The sequence below is a fragment of the Mustela nigripes genome, chromosome 11 (assembly GCF_022355385.1).
Source record: "Mustela nigripes isolate SB6536 chromosome 11, MUSNIG.SB6536, whole genome shotgun sequence".
Lineage (NCBI taxonomy): Eukaryota > Metazoa > Chordata > Mammalia > Carnivora > Mustelidae > Mustela > Mustela nigripes.
The window spans coordinates 8945460-8964637 of record NC_081567.1 but is presented as its reverse complement, the minus strand read 5'-3'; the positions used below and the strand labels follow the sequence as shown (position 1 = coordinate 8964637).

The window sequence follows — 19178 nt, the reverse complement described above, 5'->3', positions numbered from 1 at the left end:
GTTCTCCAAGCACACTGGGCACCAGTCCCTCAGGGTCACTAGGTGCGTACAGGCTGCTCTGTGTGCCTCAACACTTTCCAGTCCTGGTCTGTATCCAGAAGCAAGTGAGGGGACCATCTGCTCCCAGCCTGACAGGGTCACTTCCCTTGCCTCTGGCCTGCCTGCTTATGGACACCATGGGCCATGGGTATGGTCGGGCTGGAGAGCCCCATCCTGGGTCCCCGAGTCACACAGCTGGGAGGGGCCTCCGTGGTCATTCAGTGCAACCATCTCCACCCCTGTTTTACTCGTGGTTTCTGCAGACCTGGTCTAGCAGAGCAGCCGCCAGCAGCCCCCGGCAATGGCTGCTCTGATTCCAAGTCTGTGCGTTTTCTGGAACTTTCCCTGGTTTGGCCGCAGTTCTCCGCTGGCAGCCAGGAGCCAGGGTAGAGGAGGGCATTTCCCCCACAATAAAAAATAAGCACGATTTACTTTCTAGGGCCTGGAGCGGATCGCAAGCCCTTCCCCTTTTACCTGTTGAATGCAACACTGGGGCGCCCACTGTCCGTGGGCATTAAGCTGTGCTGAGGCTCGGGCTGGGACTAGAGACTCCGGTGAAGGTGCTCAGTAGATAGTTACTGGGTGGATAAATGAGCAGGTGGTCTCTGCCCTTGGGGAGCTCGGGGCTGGGAGCGATGGCCAAACATGGACTTGAAACTCAATGCTCTTTGGGCACTAGTTGGAGGCCCCCAGACCAGTCTAGAGAGCTGGAAACCAGTTGGATCCCAAGCACACACCCTTCTGTTTGGGGAGAGGGAGGAAGGGAGACACTAACTGTGACCATTGTTAGGAAAAGGAAGAATACAGCACGTTCAGCTTAAGGGAAAGCCATTATTCCCTGCTCACTAGAGACCTCTTCTATCCCTGGGCAAAGCAGGACTCCCTGCCTCCAGAGAAGCTTCCAGACCTTGTCTAGTTTCCCTGCTTGGTCAGCAGGGGGCGGCCTCCACAAACGTCCCCTGGAGTGGGCCGTGCTCTGGAGGCTGGGGGTCCAGGAGTTTCCCTCCTGGCTGGCTTCTGTCCTCTGAGGATCTCAGATCTGCAGATAACAGATCGGGCTTCTGTCCTCAGATCTGCAGGTAATGCTAACCGGAGAGCTGTGAGAGGCTTCCTTCCCTCACACACTGAGGGAAGTGTGAACGCTGAGAGCTACTGCTGAGGTCCAAGCCTGGGTTAGGCTCTGGGGACCTGAAGGTGGAAAAGAACCAGCCCTGCCTTTGACGCACTCACAGTTGGTTAAGGGAGATGTGATTTATAGACCTGGAGTGAGAGACAGACGGGAACCCATCTGGGGAGTCAGAGAAGATCCTCCTGAGAGGTAACTGAGCAAGGGCCGGCATCAGGCGGACAGAGGGCTACACCCTCAGCGAAGACCAGAAGGTGAGGCTCCACTAGCCCCCTCCAGGGCCGGGGGGAGCATGTGAGTATGGATGCCAACAGGGCAGTGGACAAGAGATGGTTGCAGTAGCCAAAGCTGGACATGGTGAGAGCCTGCTTGAGGCCGCGGCAGTGGGGCTGGACAGATGGAAAGAGCCGAGAACGCAAAACATCACTCCGCTTCTCCCACCTGAAGCCTGGTGCTCCTGCCCTGCCTGAAGGTGCCCGCTCACTCCTGCTGAACAGGGTGGGATGGGGATCCCCAGAGTCGGCTGGGAAACAGGACAATGCTGTAGGATACCTCAAGCATGAGAGGTGGGGGCGGGGGAGAAGGGGGAGCTGGCCTCCGAGCTGGGTGCTGGACCTGGGGCTCCTGAGACCCACAGGGGCCCCTCCCCAGGCCTCCATCCCAGGGTGCTTCCCGAGTCTGATGTGCCAGTCCACACCTGGACAGATGCCAGCTGCAAAAGCAGGGCCCCAACCTGGACCCAGAGCTGGACTCCTGTGGAACCACCCCACCATCTCCAGAGCACAGGCCGCCGGACACCTTGCTGCAGGGTCCCTTTGTGAGCCTAGAGCCCCTCCCCAGGAAAGATCTCCAAGGGCTGCCCGCCCAACCCTGCCCTTGAGCCATGGCCAAGTCACTTCCTAAGGCTGCCTCCATATTCAAACTCCTTCTCCTGGGGGCCTAGCTACAGCCCCGCTGAGGAGCCCAAGGCCAGGCTGGCTGTCCAAGAGGGGGCGCTGGGACGGTTCCAGCTTCCCCGGTGCACCTGTTGGTGGGAACCGCAAAGGGCAGACGCACGTGCATGCGCGCACACACCCTACACAGGCACGCTTCAGCGGACGCGGCATTTTGAACTCACATACCTGGGCTCTCCCCCACATCAGTTCAAACAGGTTGGTTTGCAAAGTGCACACATATGTGGTTAAGGCGCATACCTAGACGTATTCATACCCGTTCGTGCACAAAGTCTCGCACGAGCCCATCGGTGCACAAGTACACACTGTATACACGTTGCTTCCTGGGTGGGGACCCGCTAACCCTTTCGTCCCCCTGCCTTGCCCAATCTGACCCTAGCCTATCTCCCCGGCCTTCTCTCCGACCACCCTCACGCCTTTCCCCCACCCCCCTGCTGCCGGTACTGACCAGCAGTACTGGTACTGGTGCGAATTGAACAGACGACCGGCAGGAAGCATCTGAAAATGAGCAAACTCTTCAGAAATGGGCACGGCCACTTGTGGCTTGTGATGAGCAGGGCACTAGGAAAGCCCTCCCGGCCCAAACCTCCCCTTCCGTGTGCCTCTCTTGCACTGCCCGGAATTCGACCATCAGAGGCCCATTCCTGTGAATCGGGCTCCTGGAGCTTCATCCCTAATGGGATGCTGGCAAAGACCCGGGTCCAGAGCTCACACTGCGCCCAGAAATGTACGGCACAGAAAGGGGAACTTCTTTGGCTAAGGACACACAGTGAATCTGTGACGGGGCCAGCAGAGAACCCAGGTTCCCCGACTCTTGTCTCTGTTCTGCTGTTCTGGTCGCTGGTTGGAGGAGTGGGCTGGCAGACAGCCGGGACCACAGGTGGGGACTCTCTTGAGCCTGCTGGAGTGTGTTGACGCCAGGCGCCCAGGCAGAGAGACCGGGGGCCTGGTACTCACAGGGCATCCCAGGGCCCCCTTCCAACAGACCCACCCGCTGTGGCGGGCAGTGGCATTGGTGTGGGGGAGCACTCCAAACCCTTTGGGGGGAGGGGGACTCTGCGGAGGGACCCCTTCTCCCACCAGGCTGGGCCAGGCCCTGGCCGAACTGCACCCTGGGATCTCCCTGGGGAGCAGTGAGCAGAGAGGGCCCCTCCTGAGCCCGGATGGGACTGCCCTCTGCTGCCCCCCACTCCCGTAATCCTGGCCCCTCGCAGAGACCAGCCCCACCTCCACTCAGGCTCCTGAAGAGAGATTTCGGCAGAGGCCATAAGGGCACAAGAGAAACATTCTCTTCCCTAGACCCTGGTCCTGCCCCCTGCCCCATGCAGGGCCACACCCCCATACCCTCCGCAGAGCCCAGGCCTCACCCAGGAAGAAGCAGACCAGGGTGTTGGGGAGCACAGGGTGGCCCCCTGCACATGAGACCACAGCAGCCCACCCACCACCGAGGCAAGAGTCCCCTCCCCAGGGCGCGCGCTTCAGTCTCCCCCCACCCCGACCCCATCAGTGCAGCCTCCTGGCCCAGATTCAATTGTGCCCAGCCCCCAGCACCCCTCAGTTAGTGCTGTGGACTGAACCATGTTCCTCAGAAAAATATGTTGAAGACCCAACCCTGGTCCCTGTGAACGTGATCTTCTTTGGAAGTAAGGTCCTTGCAGATGTCACTTAGTTAAGACAGGTCACACTGGAGTACGGCGGGTCCTAAATCTGGTCACTGGCATCCTTGTAAGAAGCGTACATGGGGACACAGGGACCCAGAGACTCAGGGAAGGGGCAGCCCTGTGAAGACAGAGGCAGAGATTGGAGGACGAGTCTACAAGCCAAGGAACACCCAGGATTTCTGGAAGGCTCCAGAAGCCAAGAAGAGGCAAGGGACAGATTCCTTCCTAGAGCCCTGTCAGTGCCTCAATTTGGGGCTTCTGACCTTCAGAATGATGAGACAAAACATTTCTGCTACGTGAAGCCAGCCCGGGGTGATTTGTTACAGCAGTGTTGGGAGACGAAAACAGGCTCCCCAGGCGCCTGCATTCGGCCCATCCCCGTCCTGCACAGAACCCCAGGAGCCTCCCCAAGCTGACACCCCAGGCCCTCACCCCACCCCTGGCCACCTCCCTGCTTGGCTCCGAAGCAGCCTCTCATGGCGGGAGGAAGAGGAGAAGGGGAAGCGGAAGAGAAGTGACATTTTGAGCTTGGGTGACTGGCAGCCTGCGGGGAATGGGAAGGCTGGAAGAGAAAGGTGGTCTCCGGGCAGGGGTGAGGAGAGGAGGTTTTGCCACTTAGGTCTGATTGTGTAATCCCCAGGGGTGTGCAGGCCCCTGCTGAGTCTTCAGACTCAGCTTGCAGGCGGGGTACTGCTCCTGTCTGACCTTCTGTCCCCCTACCGGCAGAGGAGAAATAGGAGGCTGTCAGCATGAGAGGCCGGGACAGAGATGCCTGCTGGGCTGTGCATTCAACAAACAGCCCCTGCTGGGGGCAGAAAGGCTCTGGCAGCTGTGACAAACTGGGCCATTCATGGTGGCCGTCTCCAGATAGGTGTCTGTCCATTTGTCCCCGTGATCTCCTGATGGATGGGACCACCTGGCAAAGCCTGCGTCCACTCATTCACTGAACATCTGCTGAACACCTACTGTGTACCAGGCACCATTCCAGGCGTGGGGATGTGGCAGGAGAGAGGGGGCCAATGTCCGCTTACCTTCAAGGAGCTTAAGAATGTGTGTGTGTGTGTGTGTGTGTGTGTGTGTGTGTGTGTGTGGCCAGGGAGGGAAAGCTAGTCAGCAAACAGACAAACAAGAAACCTTGAACTAGTGATAGCACAGCGCCGGGCATCAAAGCTGGGTGACGACACAGAGAATGGCAACTGTAGATCAGAGAAGGCCTCCTGGAGGAGGCCCCATCTCTGCTGGGACCTGAAGGAATCCGAGGAGCAGCCACCAGAGGGTCAGGGGGAAGAATGTTCCAGGGAGATGGAGGAACAAGAGCAGGAGGCCGGGGATGCGCTCAGGATGGGACAGAATGGTGGGGCGTGAAGTATACAGCAGGCGCTCAGTCAGTGCTTATTGCCCTGGGAATCGCATATGGCTTAGGAGGCTCTGCTCCTGCTGATGGCTTGGTGCTCTGAGCCCGCCTGGCCAAGGATCATAGATGCTCGGAGCCTGAGCCCTGGCAGTGGCCATCCTGACCCTTTCGCCTCTCCCTACCTACCCCCCTCCCCACTCCCCTTCTCCTTCCTTCCTTCCTTCCTTCTCTCACCAAATAGCACGTTGGGGATGCAAAGACGGCAGGGCTTGGTCCCAGTGGGTTCCGGTGAGGGAGACAGAACCCACGGCAGCCCCGGGAGGCTCCGGGAGAGACGTCTGCCCACGTTGTGCAGAGCGCGGAGAAGTGGACAGCCAGCCCTGCAGGACCCACAGGAGGCGTCCCAGAGGAGGTGATCCCTGAACCTGGCCCAGGCGGGGGGAGGGGGGCAGAGCAGACCTCCCCAAAATCGACTGAAGAGAAGGGTGTTCCAGGATGAGGGACGAGCGTGTGTCAGGGTGGGGGTGTTCAGCCTGGCTGGACCAGAAAGGGTCCGCAGGGGCATGTGGTCGTGGAGAGGCCAAGTGGGAAGGGTTCTTGGGCTCCAACTAAGGGCCTGGATTTAATGCTGCAGGTAGAGGAGACCCCTGGGACCCTTCCCTACTTGTTTTACGGTGCTGGGGTCCGAGGGGAGACGCACAAATCCACCGAGCGATAGAGCGGACTGAGGCTGCCTCGGTGCACCCAGGGCTCCGGGAACCCTCGGAGGGAGGGTGTTTAGGGACAGAACAAGGTCCAACCACAGGCCTGAAATCTTTGCCAAAGGGCGAAACAGCTCTCTCTGGGTGTCCCGTGGGTTGGGCCAGCCAGGGGCGTTCCTGTGGTTGGCAGAGAAGAAATCTAAAACCCTTGACCCTCCTGTTTGTTTTTTGTTGGTCTCCACGCCCAGGTGTGGCCCCTCTCTAAGTCTCAGGGCTCTGGGTGCACAGAAGGGTCACCTGGCCTCAGAGGTGGTCTGACTGTCCTGGACGTAAGGCCGAAGCCCTGGTCCCACCTGCCCCAAACTCCCTGTCCCTGCTGTCCTAGAGAGATCCGGAGGGCTCTGCTGCTGGGGATGGGGGGTGGGGGCAGGGTGAAGCTCTCTGTCACCATGGCCATGAGTGCTGGGAGCCCACAGAGCCCAAGTCCCTCCCTGTCCTGTAAGGGAAGACAGCTGGCCCCAACCGCAGGTGTCAAATCCCGCTAATCTGGTTTCCCTTCTTACCTGGGATTCAAAGAGGGAGCCTCTCCTGGGGCCTGGGTAGGGGGAGGGCGGTGGTTCCCAGTACCAGCACCCCATCGGTCTTTCTTCCCTGGGGTCACCCCATCCTGGGCAGGGAAAGAGCGTTCGTGTGAGTGTGGCAGCCTAGGGACGTCTGAAGTGGCTGTGTCCCTGTGTGCGTGTTCAACGTGGGAACAGGAGGACAAGTTCGAAGGTGCAGGTGACACAGCACAGTGACTCACCTACTGGAACATTTTTCCGGTGGGAAAGCCCCTTGTGCAGGCTGGCTCGGCCTAGGGGCCCTGATGGCTGTGCCAGAAAGACCCTCCAATCCCCCCCTGGTCCCAAGAGGAAACAAGCCTGTCCCGCAGCTGCACGGGGCACAGAGGAAAGTCCCACACACCAGCCTCCCTTTCGGCCCAGAGACTACGTCCCCTGGAGGCGGCTCCCACCCAGGCCTCTGGAGCCACTACAGCTCAGTCCGTCCTGGTGTCCGCAGGCCCTCTGGGAGGTTTGAGGTGTCCCTGCCTGCCTGGAGTCCAGCCTCGAGCCCTCCTGCGGCAGTCCCTCCCTCGAAGGCCCTGGGCCCCTCCTTCCCCAAGGGCGCTGGGCCCTCCTGGAGGCTTCCGCACCTGGAAGAGGGTCAGCTTTCCTGAGAACCAGAGTCTGGCAGGAGTCAGGTTGCCGTGGGCTGCAGGGAGATGGCGGCTGGAGCTCAGGTTGCCGCTCACCCTGGGAGGCTCTGGGCGGTGTTACGTAACCGTGCCGGCCCTCTCCGGGGGCTGGGAGCCCGGTCTCAGGGCTTTCGGCGATCCTGAGCCTGTCATCCCACCCTGGGACCATCTTACAGATGAGCATACTGAGGCTCAAGGAAGGCTGTGACGTGGCTGGTAAAGGCAGAGTCTTAATGAACCCTGGGGAGATGCCCCGTATCTAGAAGAGCGCCCTGTGATTTGTCACCCCCTCCCCTGCTTTCTTCCTTGTGGAAACTACCTCCCAGCTACTGACTTTGTATGGATGAAGTCTTTCCACAGAGCCAGCCCCCGGAACCTCCTGTCCTCTGCCCCCCACCTGGCATGGCATGGAATGCTCTGGAAAAGGGAATGAGGAGCATGAGGCCAAGGCAAGGGTGCCGTGCCTGCTTCCTTCAGCACCAAGTGAGCACACCCCGGGCTCCCTTTCTAACCATTTCACTGCACACAGCTCTTCAACCATGGGATTGGCCCCCTGCTCCCTGCCGTCAGGGACTCCTAGGCCGGGACACGAGCTCCAGAAAGAAGAGGAAGCTGGGTTCCCTGAATAGCCACCTAAAACAGGGGTGTCATCTGACCCCAGGTGGCCTTGTAAGGTCACCGCAAAGGCCACGCCATGAATCTTTAACCTGCCCAGCTCTAGAACCATCTCCAGAGGGCCACAGCCTAGAGACATTCCCGACTCTGGAGAGATCCCCATGGGGCACGTTGGCCGTTGGCTGGCCAGGAGGCCAGAGTAGCCCCCCGGGCACAGGCTCCTGTCTGTGGTCGGGCTCTCCGGCCTTGGCACCCAGGCACTCAGGCCCCAGGCCCTGCCACTGACAAGCTGTATCACCTTGTGCAAGTCACCCCAGTCCTCACTGTGCCTCAGCTTCCCCCCATGTAAGACAGGGATTATAATCACCTCCTGCGGTGTGTCGCAACAAGTTTGTCTGTGTGAAAACGCTCTGTGAGCCGCAAAGAGAGGTAGACAAAGGTGTGGGTCACAAGGCTGGGGGGCACCCCACATCGTGGTAATGATAACCTTCCCTACTCTAGGGAGGGACAGCAGGGGAGCAAGATCACGGAGCTCTTGGTGCCTGCGTGAGCTGTCTCTTGCCGTATAACAAGGGATCCCAGATCCCAGCAGCCTGAAAAACCAGATATATATTACCCTGCAGTTGCTGTAGGTCAGAAGAATTGGGAGCACCTTCTCCAGATGGCTCTCCTCACAGCTGGGTTACAGCTGGGACTGCCAGTGTCACCCAGGGAGGTGACTGGGGCCAGAGGGTCTGTTTCCATGATTGCTGGCTCCCATGGCCACTGCCGGGAGAGCCCAGTGCCTGTCTTAAGACTTGGGGTCTCTTCATGAGGCTGGCTTTTCCCCAGAGCTGGTCCCCAAAAAGAGAGTGATGCAGAAGTCTTTGGGGACCTAGCTTTGGGTCACATGTCATCCTTTCTGTGGATGCTAGCCGTCACAGAGGCCAGTCCTGATACGGCATGGGGTAGCCAGAGGCAGGATCATGGGGGACCAGCCTGGAGACTGGTGGCCATAGTCCTCTGGCCCAGGACTTACCTCTCCTCCCTCTTATGCCAGAACCTTCCCTTCTTCCTTCTCCCTTGCTCTCTCCTTTGTCACCAAGGCCCATCATTGGGCCTCTATGATGCCAGGTCCCCAATCCCCCCTCACTGGCCCTAGCCAGGGAAAATCCTCCTCGCTTCTGTCCTGAGCACCCAGGATCCTCTGATCCAGGGTGTACATGTTACCTACAACCTTCGTTGGCTCCCCAGTGGACACAGACTCCCAGGTAGGGCACTCAGCCCCATGACTGGCCGCCCCCGTCTCTCCAGCCCACGCAAGGTGATGCGTTGAGGAAACAAGGCAGCTGAGGTCTGTTTGGACCAGTCTGCAGACACCTCGCTGTCCTAATCGTCCAGCAGTGACTGAGTCCCTACATGCTGGGTCTCGTGCCAATGCTTTGAGGTGAGTTATTATAACTATTGCTAGCTTAGGGATAAAGGAACTGAGGTTTTGGGGGTGGCATAACTCGTTCAAGGTCCCAGAGTGGGTGGGAATCGTCATACCTGACTCCCGATGCGGGGGTCTGAGGCTCTCCAGCGCGAACTCTCCAGGGCCCTGTTCGCAGGTGCACAGTAAGCCTGCGGCTCTGTGCTGTTTTGTGAGGGGGAAGGGCCTGGCCAGGGAACCAGCTCCAGGCTCAGCCTGATGTTTTCAGTGCCCAGCAGGGGTCCTTAGGGTGGGGACATTTCTTAGACACAGATACCCTGGGACTAATCCCTCACACCACGCCCCTGGGCCCCATAAAAGGCCACTATGGGGCTTGAGTCTGGGGAAGGCAGGCCGGTGCCCACATAGGACCTGACCCTGCTGATCCGCCCTGCCGAGGACACCCCCACCCCTCGCAGCCCAGGTGGGTGCAGGGCAGGATGCTGGGGGTTAGGGGACTGGGCGCCAAGTGCTAACAGGTGGCAGCACTCCTCACCCCTCCGAGGGGAGGCTGGATCCCGTGGAGGGCCAGGTGCAGGCTGTGCATAATTGATGGGACGACTGGACCCGTGGTACCGAGGCAACTGGGGGCGGGCAGAATGGCCTGGAGGAGCCTGTGTGAGGAGTCAGGGTAGCTGGAGGGGCTCTTCCGTGTCCTCTGTCTGTCCCGAGCTGGCCGTGGAGGGGAGGAAGGAGCTTGTGTGGGGCCCGTCTCCGACCTGCACCCGGGCCTGGCACTACCGTGGGGCAAGTTCTGGACAGAGATACTGAACCGAGGGCTCTAGTCCCAGCCCTGCCGACTGATTGATTGTGTGACCTCGGGCAGAAGCTTCGACCTCTCTGGGCTGAGTTGTCGCATCTCTAAAATGAGGAGGTGTCACGGGATGGTCTGGAAGTTTCCTCTGGGCTGACGCCCTCCGCTCCAAGTCAGAGGGAGGACGGGGTGACGTGCTCCCATTCCTGCCGCCACCTCGGCCTCACCCGCCGCTACCCTCGTCCTGTCCTTCAGCCATTTCCAATTTCTGGCCCTGAGTCCCCAGCCCAGAGACGGGTGACTCTGAGGAATTTTCCAGGGCCTTTTTCCATGGTCATCTTCTCTGCCTCCTGAAGGCTGGCCACACAAGGCTGTGCGGCCCGCGTGTCAAGGACAGTGTTTGTTCCGTGCTTCCAGCGGGCCTGGGGGAGCCAGAAGGGTGCCGGCCTTACGCAAGCTCTCAGGCGGAGTTCCTGGGAAACGAGCCTTCATTTTTCCAGCTCTCTGCTTCCTGGGCTCCCCACGGAGTGAAAATGTAAGGCAGATCCCTGGCCCCTTGAATGGTCCCCCTGGCAGGGTGAATGGGGATTGTTCTGCCTCCTGAAGTTTGGAAACCACCGCCTTAGGGGACCTGGGAAGGGGCGGGGGAGAGGCTGAGTCCCCTCTACAGGCAGACGGGGTTGCTGCCTGCAGTCTGGTAGGCTCGACGGCCCCCATGTTGCAGCTGGGTCGGCAGCTCTCTGGAACTGGGCAGCCCAAGGCTCCTGGCTTGGGCCGGGAGCGAGGAGGGAGTTTCTAGGGCTCCTTCCTCCTCCTGCTAAACATGAAGCTTTCTTGCAAAACGCGCTCTGGGCAACGAGGTCACGATTGTTTTCTCTTTCCTGAGCAACAGCGTCTTTTCCTCTTGGCAGCTTTGGCAGATCCAACGTTGCCAAAATGATTCAAGTAATCCTATTATTGGCCCATCGGATCTCCAGGAGGGGCCAGATCGGGTTTCCTTCCTTGTGGGGCATGAGCCCCCCAAAGGCAAAGGGTTTCTCACAGGCCATGGGGGAGCTGCCTCTGTGGGGAGAGGGGGTTGGGGGTGGGGGAGTCTCTCAGGGTCCCAATTCGGGGCAAAGCCTCTTCCTCAGAAATGCACTAAGGGACGACCACCTGGGAAGAAGTTTTTTTGAAAAATAATCTGAAAACCAGCATAGTGATTGGTGTCAAGGGGTCGATTACTGTCTTTTACTAGAGCGCTAGTCCTCCGAACTTACTGGTTCTCCAGGGAAGCTATGGTTGGGGGCCTCCCACGTACAAAGTGCTGAGCTTTGGAAAGCAGGTGGGCCCAGACCTGTTTTACAGATGAGAAAATAGGCCAGGACATGGGGACCACCTACCCACGATCCCCACTTGCCGAAAGAAAGAATCCACCTGAAAATCATTGCGGAAAGACACCGAGCGTGAGTTCTAGCTTTCCCGTCATTACAGGCCATCCGTCTGTGACTTTATTTCTCCAAATGGGACAAGCTTCGGGTGTTTGTATCGGTAATATCGCATCCTTTCTCTTGAAGGGGCCCCAGTATGCATCAGGCCCTGCAAGACCTCCTCCAGTCCTGCCAGGGTCGCTCAGGGGGTAGGTGACGGGATGGTGGCTGTTTTTCCTTCCACCTCCTGCTGGCCTTCCTCCTGCCCCTCCCTACGCCCAGTCCAGTCTTGTTCCTACTGTCCTCGAAGTGATGGGTTGGTATGTTTCACCTGCTTCGTTCCTGTGCAGAGGTGGGTGGTAGGTTCATGGGAACCCAATGGCATAGTATTCTTACCTCATATCAATCAGACTTTGAAATAAGCCTGTAATCTCTGTTGGAGGGGATTAGATTAACTCCTCTTATGAAAGGTAGAAGCGACACGGGGATAGAGGTACGTCGGCTCGTTCCAAGGGAACTCAAGCCTGTCGGAGATTTTGTAGACGCATGGGTGGCCCGAAAAGGCAGTGAGTGCTCAGTCGCAGCATGGATGCAAAAAAGAACCTTAGAGCCATTAGTTGAAGAAGTGATTCCGTATTGGGGGTGGTGTTCGGGCAGATGCTGTGGGTTTAAGAGGGGACCCTGAGAGTTTCCATTTCCGGCAGGTGCACGGAAAGGGACCAGTTGATCATAGAGGTAAGTGAGCACAGGAGAAAAGTTCTCAGGGTGGGGTTTGGGCAGAAGAGGCTTGGAAGCCGTGATGGCCTCAACTCGGGGACCTTATGTCAGCTCAGTGTTGTTGCTACATTTGGGGCAAGTCGCTGTCACCGGGGCTGCTCACCCCTTCCTCCCGGCTCTTCTCTGTCCCCATGGTGAGGCTCTTGCCTTCTGAGAGCCGGCGCTCCTACCTTGATGCTCAGGCCCCGCTCAGCCTCTACCCCTGCTGAATGAGGTGTGAGATACCTCCGGGGGCCTGGGCTTCTCCAGGTGGGACCCAGGAAGAAGTTTTTCGTAACACAGATGCTGCAGAGGTAGACTGTGACGCCAGGGGGGACCCAAGAGTCCGACCCTTCCTGCACTGCGAGCTCGCCCACACCCCAGACCAGGTCAGAGCCTCTTTTCCTGGACACAGTAGTAGTCCTCTTTTGGGATTGTGTGAGGTTTTAACGAGATCTGCGACCTACAACAGCATCTCTTGGAAGAGGGGGGCTTTCCTTGACACACAGAGTTCAGGGTCCCCTCTCCCCCCGGGGTTTCTGACTCAGTGGACTGGGGAAGGGGTCCAAAATCGGGCATTGTTAACAAATTCCCAGGTGGGCCGATGATCCCGGGTTGGGGACCACACTTGGAGAATCGCGGAACTACTCGTGGGTTCTCAATGGGGAGTTGGCCAGGACATCAGTCACCAGCCCCTCAGGGCCAGGGACCAGCTCTAAGCCGCTTTGGTTTCTGCGAAGTGGCTGCTCGGGGCGGGCATGGGTAGACACTCTCCGCGTGTGACGGTTTGAACCACGAGTGTACAGAAGCCAAGCAGGCTCGTCCTTAGAGGCCTTTCCCAAATGGTTGTCCATGGGAGCTGGTTCTCACGATAGCAGCTGGCCGCCGCCAGACGGTTTGGGGAACATAATCACGGGCCTTTTTGCAATATTGGGGGAAAGAGGGCCAAGATCTGTGGTCTAGCCGCACGTGGACAAGAATGTGGACAGTGTGGTTTTCAAAGCCTCCCCTTACAGGGCCCCCCTCCTGTTTGCTCTGCTGTGGCCAGATGCCAGCCCCTCAGCTCTAGCTGCAGAGGAACCCACAAAGGATTTACCTTCAGTTGCATAACCGAGAGAGGAACAAAGGGAGGGTGAGGGGGGGCCTGGGTGGGGAGTCAGAAAGAGGAAGGAATCATGGCCCTGGAGAACGACCATGCATTTGGCCTTTACACACAGGAACCTGCGTTCCTCACCCAGACCCCAAGGGGCCACGTTGCAAGGGCCCCCTGGGATCTGTCCAAGGTCACACAGCCTGTGGGGCCTTGGCGGTGTCCAGATTGGAAGCCCCATCTGCTGTTGCCAAAGACCGTCCGTTCCTTCATTTCAGGGCTGCCTCTTTGAAATCGTGGGACTTGGGATGTGGTGAAGAGGGGGCCCCAGTGTGGGGGAGGGGCAGGGAGGCTGGGAGGAAGGTCTGGGGGAATGTTTTGAACACCTCAGGGAGGCAGGCCGGTCATCATTTGGGCTTCACTCTTCCTAGCAAACCCCCAGCTCTGCCTTCTCAATCTGGTTTTGTGTTTGGCTCTTTCTGAGCCAGACTTTGGACACCCCCCAGTTCCGGGGCCGAGTTAACCCAATCAGGCAGCGGTTCTCCTATTCCCAGGTGGCTAAGAACAAAGGTTATTTAAAACTTCAATTTCTGCCGTGCCTCCAGAGATCCTGCTCTAGTGGCTGGGGTAGGGCTGCCCTAGGAATGGGCACTGAACCGGTGGACAGCCCCGTGATGATTCTGATGGAGACAGCCCGCTCACCGGCCTCTGAGACATCCAGGGCCCGTGCTTTCCCCTGTAGGGTCCAGGTTTCAGGGATTTATTTGGCCCAGTGCCCCAGCTGCCTCCAGCTTTCTCTAGGAACAGTTTGTCCTGCCCTCATAGCACTGTGCCCACACAGCAGAGCCACACTTGTCCCCAGTTGGCCAGGTCACCCCGCAGCCAGCTGGCTACACACACCTGGGACATTCAGCCCAGTGGCCAGGCCCTGTGCTTGTTCCAAAAAGGACCTGGCTCAGGACCAGACAGGACGCCTGAGAGCTAGGAGGCTTTGGGCAGGCCGAGCCAGGCGTCCCTGACCTCTGAAAGGAATTAGGAAGTCTGGAGCCCTGTGGAAAAGGGACTCGGGCAGAGAAGCCTACCGTCTCTGTGCAGAAAAAACTGACTTTGGGGTGCACCAGGCAGAGGGGGCAGCGGATACAATTCCATGTCTCAGATCCCTCACCTGAAAAAGTAGGGAGAAGACCACGTGCTTATCAAAGAGCTTCGGGAAGTCCAGAGTCCTCCTAGGGACAAGCTCAGGTGTGAGTTTGGGGGGAGCCCCTCCCCCCCCCGTCATTTTGCTGAGAAGGAAACTGATTTCTTTTTTTTTTTTTTAACTTTTTTTTTTAAACGATTTTATTTATTTTATTTGACAGAGAGAGAGATCACAAGTAGGCAGAGAGGCAGGCAGAGACAGAGAGGCAGGCTGAGCAGAGAGCCCAATGCGGGGCTCGATCCCAGGACACTGAGATCATGACCTGAGCCGAAGGCAGCGGCTTAATCCACTGAGCCACCCAGGTGCCCCGGAAACTGATTTCTTGTCCAGGAAGGGACATAAAGAGACTCCTCACACATCACAGTCAAAGCAGAATTTGCGTCTTTATCTCCTGATGGGGGTTCTGTACCTCTGTGCTTTGGGGACTGCCCTGGCCCTGGAGGCATCAGGAAATCGACAAAACCATTTCCCCTGCACACGCCTGGAAGCCTCCCAGTGGAAAAGGGCCAGAGAAATGCCTAATAAAGACTTGGAGGGCCCCTGGTGGCATTTCAGACATCCCGCTGGAGAGCTGGTGTGACCCTGAGTGTGTTTGGGCATAGAGGAGGCTCCAAGTTTACCAGCCTCATCCCTCTGCATCTGTGGGGGATGTCAACCCAACTTCTCCAATCTGGGATCCTCTTTTTCTTATAAGAGGACAGGCCAGCCCCTTTCAGGCACGCTTGGAGGGAGTTCCTGCTCGAGACAAGAGCTTGCAAGGCATGACCTTGGAGATTCTTTACGAGTCTGTGTGCCCATGTAGGAGGAGACCTGAGTCAGAGGGAGTGGGTTAGAATCAGGCTGCTGGGACACTCCTGACTTAGAGGTTAAGTCTGGAGCCCTCAGGAGAAGGGGCTGCCCTGGGTGCAAGGGCGGGGAGCCCGCACCAGCATGGGGAAGGGATTCCCTCCAAAGTTGAGAGCTGAACATAGACTTCCAGGGCTGAGTGGTTGCCCCAGGGGAGCCAGGCCTGGCACTCCCAGGGATGGAGGGCGGTGAAAAGGGTTTGAACAGACTTGACAAGCTTGCTGATGGGCACCAGGCTTATCACAGTGTACACTTCCTAGTTGTAGGATCTCAGGGAACTTGGGACAAATCCCTTCGTGCTCTGAGCCTTTGTCTACTCCTCTGTCAAGTGGAGATAAAAAGGGATACTTTTTTTTTTAAAGATTTTATTTATTTATTTGACAGACAGAGATCACAAGTAGGCAGAGAGGCAGGCAGGGAGAGAGGGGGAAGCAGGCTCCCTGCTGAACAGCGAGCCCGATGCGGGGTTCGATCCCAGGACCCTGAGACCATGACCTGGGCCAATGAGCCACCCAGGCACCCCAAAAAGGGATACTTTTGAGAAGATTTGCACTAACGTGTATAGAATTTTAAGCACAGTGCTTGGGATCTATTTGGTACTCAGTAAACAATGGTTAGTCCCCTCTATCCCACAGCAAGCGGGAGCGCATCGCAAGTGCTAAGTAAATGTTCAGGTATAGGACAAGGGAAGACTCCAAGGGATCACGGAGATCAAAAGGTACTGATAGAAGGTAAGACGAGCTTTGTGGGATGCTACATGTTTAACAGCTGCTCCCAGGGACAGACGCTTTGTCTGTCGCGGGTGCAATGAGCTTTCACGTGGTTCACATTTGAGAGAATCTTATTCGGGGCAGGTGTAGGACTGGACTGCCTACAGCCGAGAAAGGCACCCCACTAGCCCCTCATCACTTCCTTTGAAGACCACACATTGTTGATGAACCCTTAAGGGACATAAAACACATGAAAAAAAAAATGACATTCTTGAGAGCTCAGAGGCTACGATTAAAATTTACAGAATGTACCAGAATTTGTCCAATCTTGCTGGAAGTAAAGAGTTTTTGGAGGAAAATTATGAAGATAAAGCTTGAAAGATGAGTCAGGGCCAGCTTTTGAATGCCCTTGCATTCCGGACCAAGGCGATCCGTCCGCCCCACACACTTTGCGCACCTGCTGTGAGAACGGAAACAGTATTTCAGACCTCATCCTTGACAGTGACCTATCTGGATGGGAGCAGCGGGGTTTGTCCGAGAACCCTGAAAGCGGTATCTGGAAAAAGTTTGATAAACCACTTCCAGGGTGAGATTGGGAATCTGTTTCTTTTAAACCATGCCAGGGTCAGGGGTGGGGGGAACTACAGCTGTACAAGAAGAGCCCCGTAGGGATGATTTGGCTCCTCTGTGCACACTCTGCCAATGTTACAATGGCGTCAGTGCGGCTTGTCGACCGGAAACCCCACGTGTGACCTGAGCCATTGACAGGGCAAAAAACTAGGTCAGGCAGCTAACGGTGGGAAGCAGAGGTGGGGGCACAGAGCAAAGAGATGGACAAGGATGCTGATAATGTGCCTGCCGTGGATCGACGGAGGAGGCCAAGTAGAAGGTCAAGTAGAAATATACACAATCATGTTGAACTGTGTGAGCATGGGAGCCAAGCTGCGGTTTTAATGACCTCCCCCACCGTTAGCCGGACTCAAGAGGTAGCACATAAAATGTAGGACAACAGCCAGCCACAAAGGCATTTCTTTACCAGCGTGGAAGGAAGGACCAGAATAAAGTGCTCAGCAAGGTAAAAGGTGATTCTTTCTGGGCAGTGAAGAAGATAAAGGAGAAATGGTGGGGAACTGACAGGAAACTCGTTATCTGTAACCCACCTGTGTCTGATTTTGATTTCAGAAAAATGAAGTGTGTAGTCAATAGAATTGGTTCTTCTGCCAGAGAATGGATTGTTTGGTTATTTATTTTTTTAAGTGTTTAGGTATTCAACTTCAGGTAAGTGAACATTCGCAAGGCACAATGTGTCAAAGATACCTCCTTCATTACCTGCCGCTCCATCCCAATTTTCCTAGTCTCCCCTCGAGACAACCAGTGTTAGCACCTTCTCGTCTCTCAAGAGAGGCAGTGGGAGTTCAACCAAATCTATACACAGTCTGTACATCCTTCCTCCACTTTCCTCCCCGCTAGGATGTTTTCTAAAAACAGTAGCTTTCTACAAGTGCTGTCATTACTTCCCTTTCCTTTTGTCAACTCATCTCAGCAATGAGCTTCCTCATTTCCTTTTTTGTTTTTTTTTTTTTTAAATAGCTGAGTGATATTCACATTCGGGTGTAGCAACAAGAAATGCCAGCACGTTTCCCCACACCTGCACCAGCGGTGTGTCATCAAGCTTCGGGTTTGTCATCGTCATAGGGGAAGAAAGTTTCCCAGCTCGAGTTTTGATTTGCGTTTCTTTAACGTGTGGGGTTGGAAATCTCTTCGTAGGGTTAAAAGCCATTTGTATTTCTTTTTTTCTGTGCACTGATCATTTGTATCTTTTGTCCATTTATGTTGATTTTTTTTTCTCACTAGTTAGTGGGTATCCTTATGAGCAAAACGTGTCCTTCGACACTTAATAATAGCAAATATCTCCCATTGGTCTTTTGACTGCCTGTAGGTCTTTGTCACACAACAGGCTTTGAGTTTTCCGTAGGCAGATTTTCCAGTCTTTTCAGTTATGTCTTCTGGGGTCTGTGTCATAACTCAGGCCTCTTGGAAAGTAACAGAAACTCTCCCATTATTTTTTTGTAGGACTTTTCCTCTTTCTTCTCTATTATTTAAATCTTTTCTCTACCAAGAATGTCTCTTCATGGAAGTGTGAGGTGCGCATCTAACCTACTTTTTCTTCTTTTTTTCCAGCGGGCTAGTGAGAATGTATTTTGGGGAGGATGGGTATAGAGTCAGGAAGGTAAGGCTGTGGGCAGAGTGAAGAAGTTTCCCTGGCAGTGGGTGTAGAAGAAACCGGAGTGACACGTACAGTCAGGAATCGCTGAGATCATTCAAGTGAGAGGTGAACCCAGGGAGGCCTGAACTAGGGCAGGGGCAGCAGATAAGCTAAGAAGTGGGGAGAGGGTCCTAGAAATAGAAGCCACAGGACTCACTTACTGGTTTAGTGGGGAAAAGAAAAAAAAAAAAAAACACCTGTTCCTGCCTGGGTGATCTATTATTAGCAGAGAGAACTCTTGAGTTGTCATTTCTGGCCTCACAGAAGCAAGGTACAAGGATTCAGAATCAAACACTGCAGATTCCCTGGGACACCCCCACAAGATGTTCAAGGGTGTTGGATAGGTGGGAGGGAGTATCAGAGATCCGCAGAAGGAATTCCTCCCTGCTCTCTTGAGGGCCAAGCGAAGGAGTTACACGTTCTGTTCCTTGGCTGGACAGGGTGCGCCCCACCCCGAGGGCGACGGCATTCATTTCATCTGTTGGAAGGACTGGTTCCTGACAGACTGGACCTGGAAGTCTAAAACGGGGGCCCCGGGAATAATCCTCTGTTTACACAGGACTTTACTATTTTCAACGTATTGGTTGTTGGTGGTTGGTCCTGTTTTTAAAGGTGGAGAACGGCCTCTGGAGGCGGGGAGTTGCCGACTGTTCGGAAAGGAATTCGCAACAGAGCACGTACTACTACTACCAAGGGCAGGGACTTCCATTTCTAGAGACTTACTACCGCATTGAGTTACATTCCTCAGGAGCACGAGTTCCGAGGCCTGATCCTCCTGACCCTATTAAGTAAGAACCACAGCAAGAGGCAGAAGTGGGACTCTGACCCACCACCCAGGCAGCCAGACCTTTCACGCCCGAGGCCCTCCGCCCTCTCCCCGCCTCTTCGGTCCAGTCCGCGCCCCCTGCCTGGTCACTTCCCTTCCTCCGCCCCAAGCCGCTTCGCATTCCCGTCCCGGGCCTCTGCGATCGGTCGCCCAGACCCAGGTAAGGGGGTGGGGGTACTAGGCGGCGGAA

The 19178-nt window shown here is 56.3% G+C and overlaps 1 protein-coding gene and 1 long non-coding RNA gene across 2 annotated transcripts in view; one reads left to right on the top strand and one right to left on the bottom strand.

Annotated features, from left to right (window-relative positions):
- Positions 1 to 2613: 2613 nt before the first annotated feature.
- LOC132026611 (uncharacterized) lies at positions 2614 to 8057 on the bottom strand. The gene is made up of 3 exons (XR_009406948.1): positions 7027 to 8057; positions 6398 to 6501; positions 2614 to 3897 (listed from the first exon to the last, which is right to left on the bottom strand). It is a non-coding gene; the product is annotated as an uncharacterized LOC132026611 (long non-coding RNA).
- An 11017-nt stretch (positions 8058 to 19074) lies between these two features.
- The window catches only part of LOC132026605 (NADPH--cytochrome P450 reductase), a 59968-nt gene continuing 59864 nt past the window's right edge, over positions 19075 to 19178 (top strand). The window contains exon 1 of the mRNA XM_059414659.1: positions 19075 to 19148. The gene's annotated coding sequence lies outside the window, so the exon portion shown is untranslated. The remainder of the gene's footprint in view (positions 19149 to 19178) is intronic.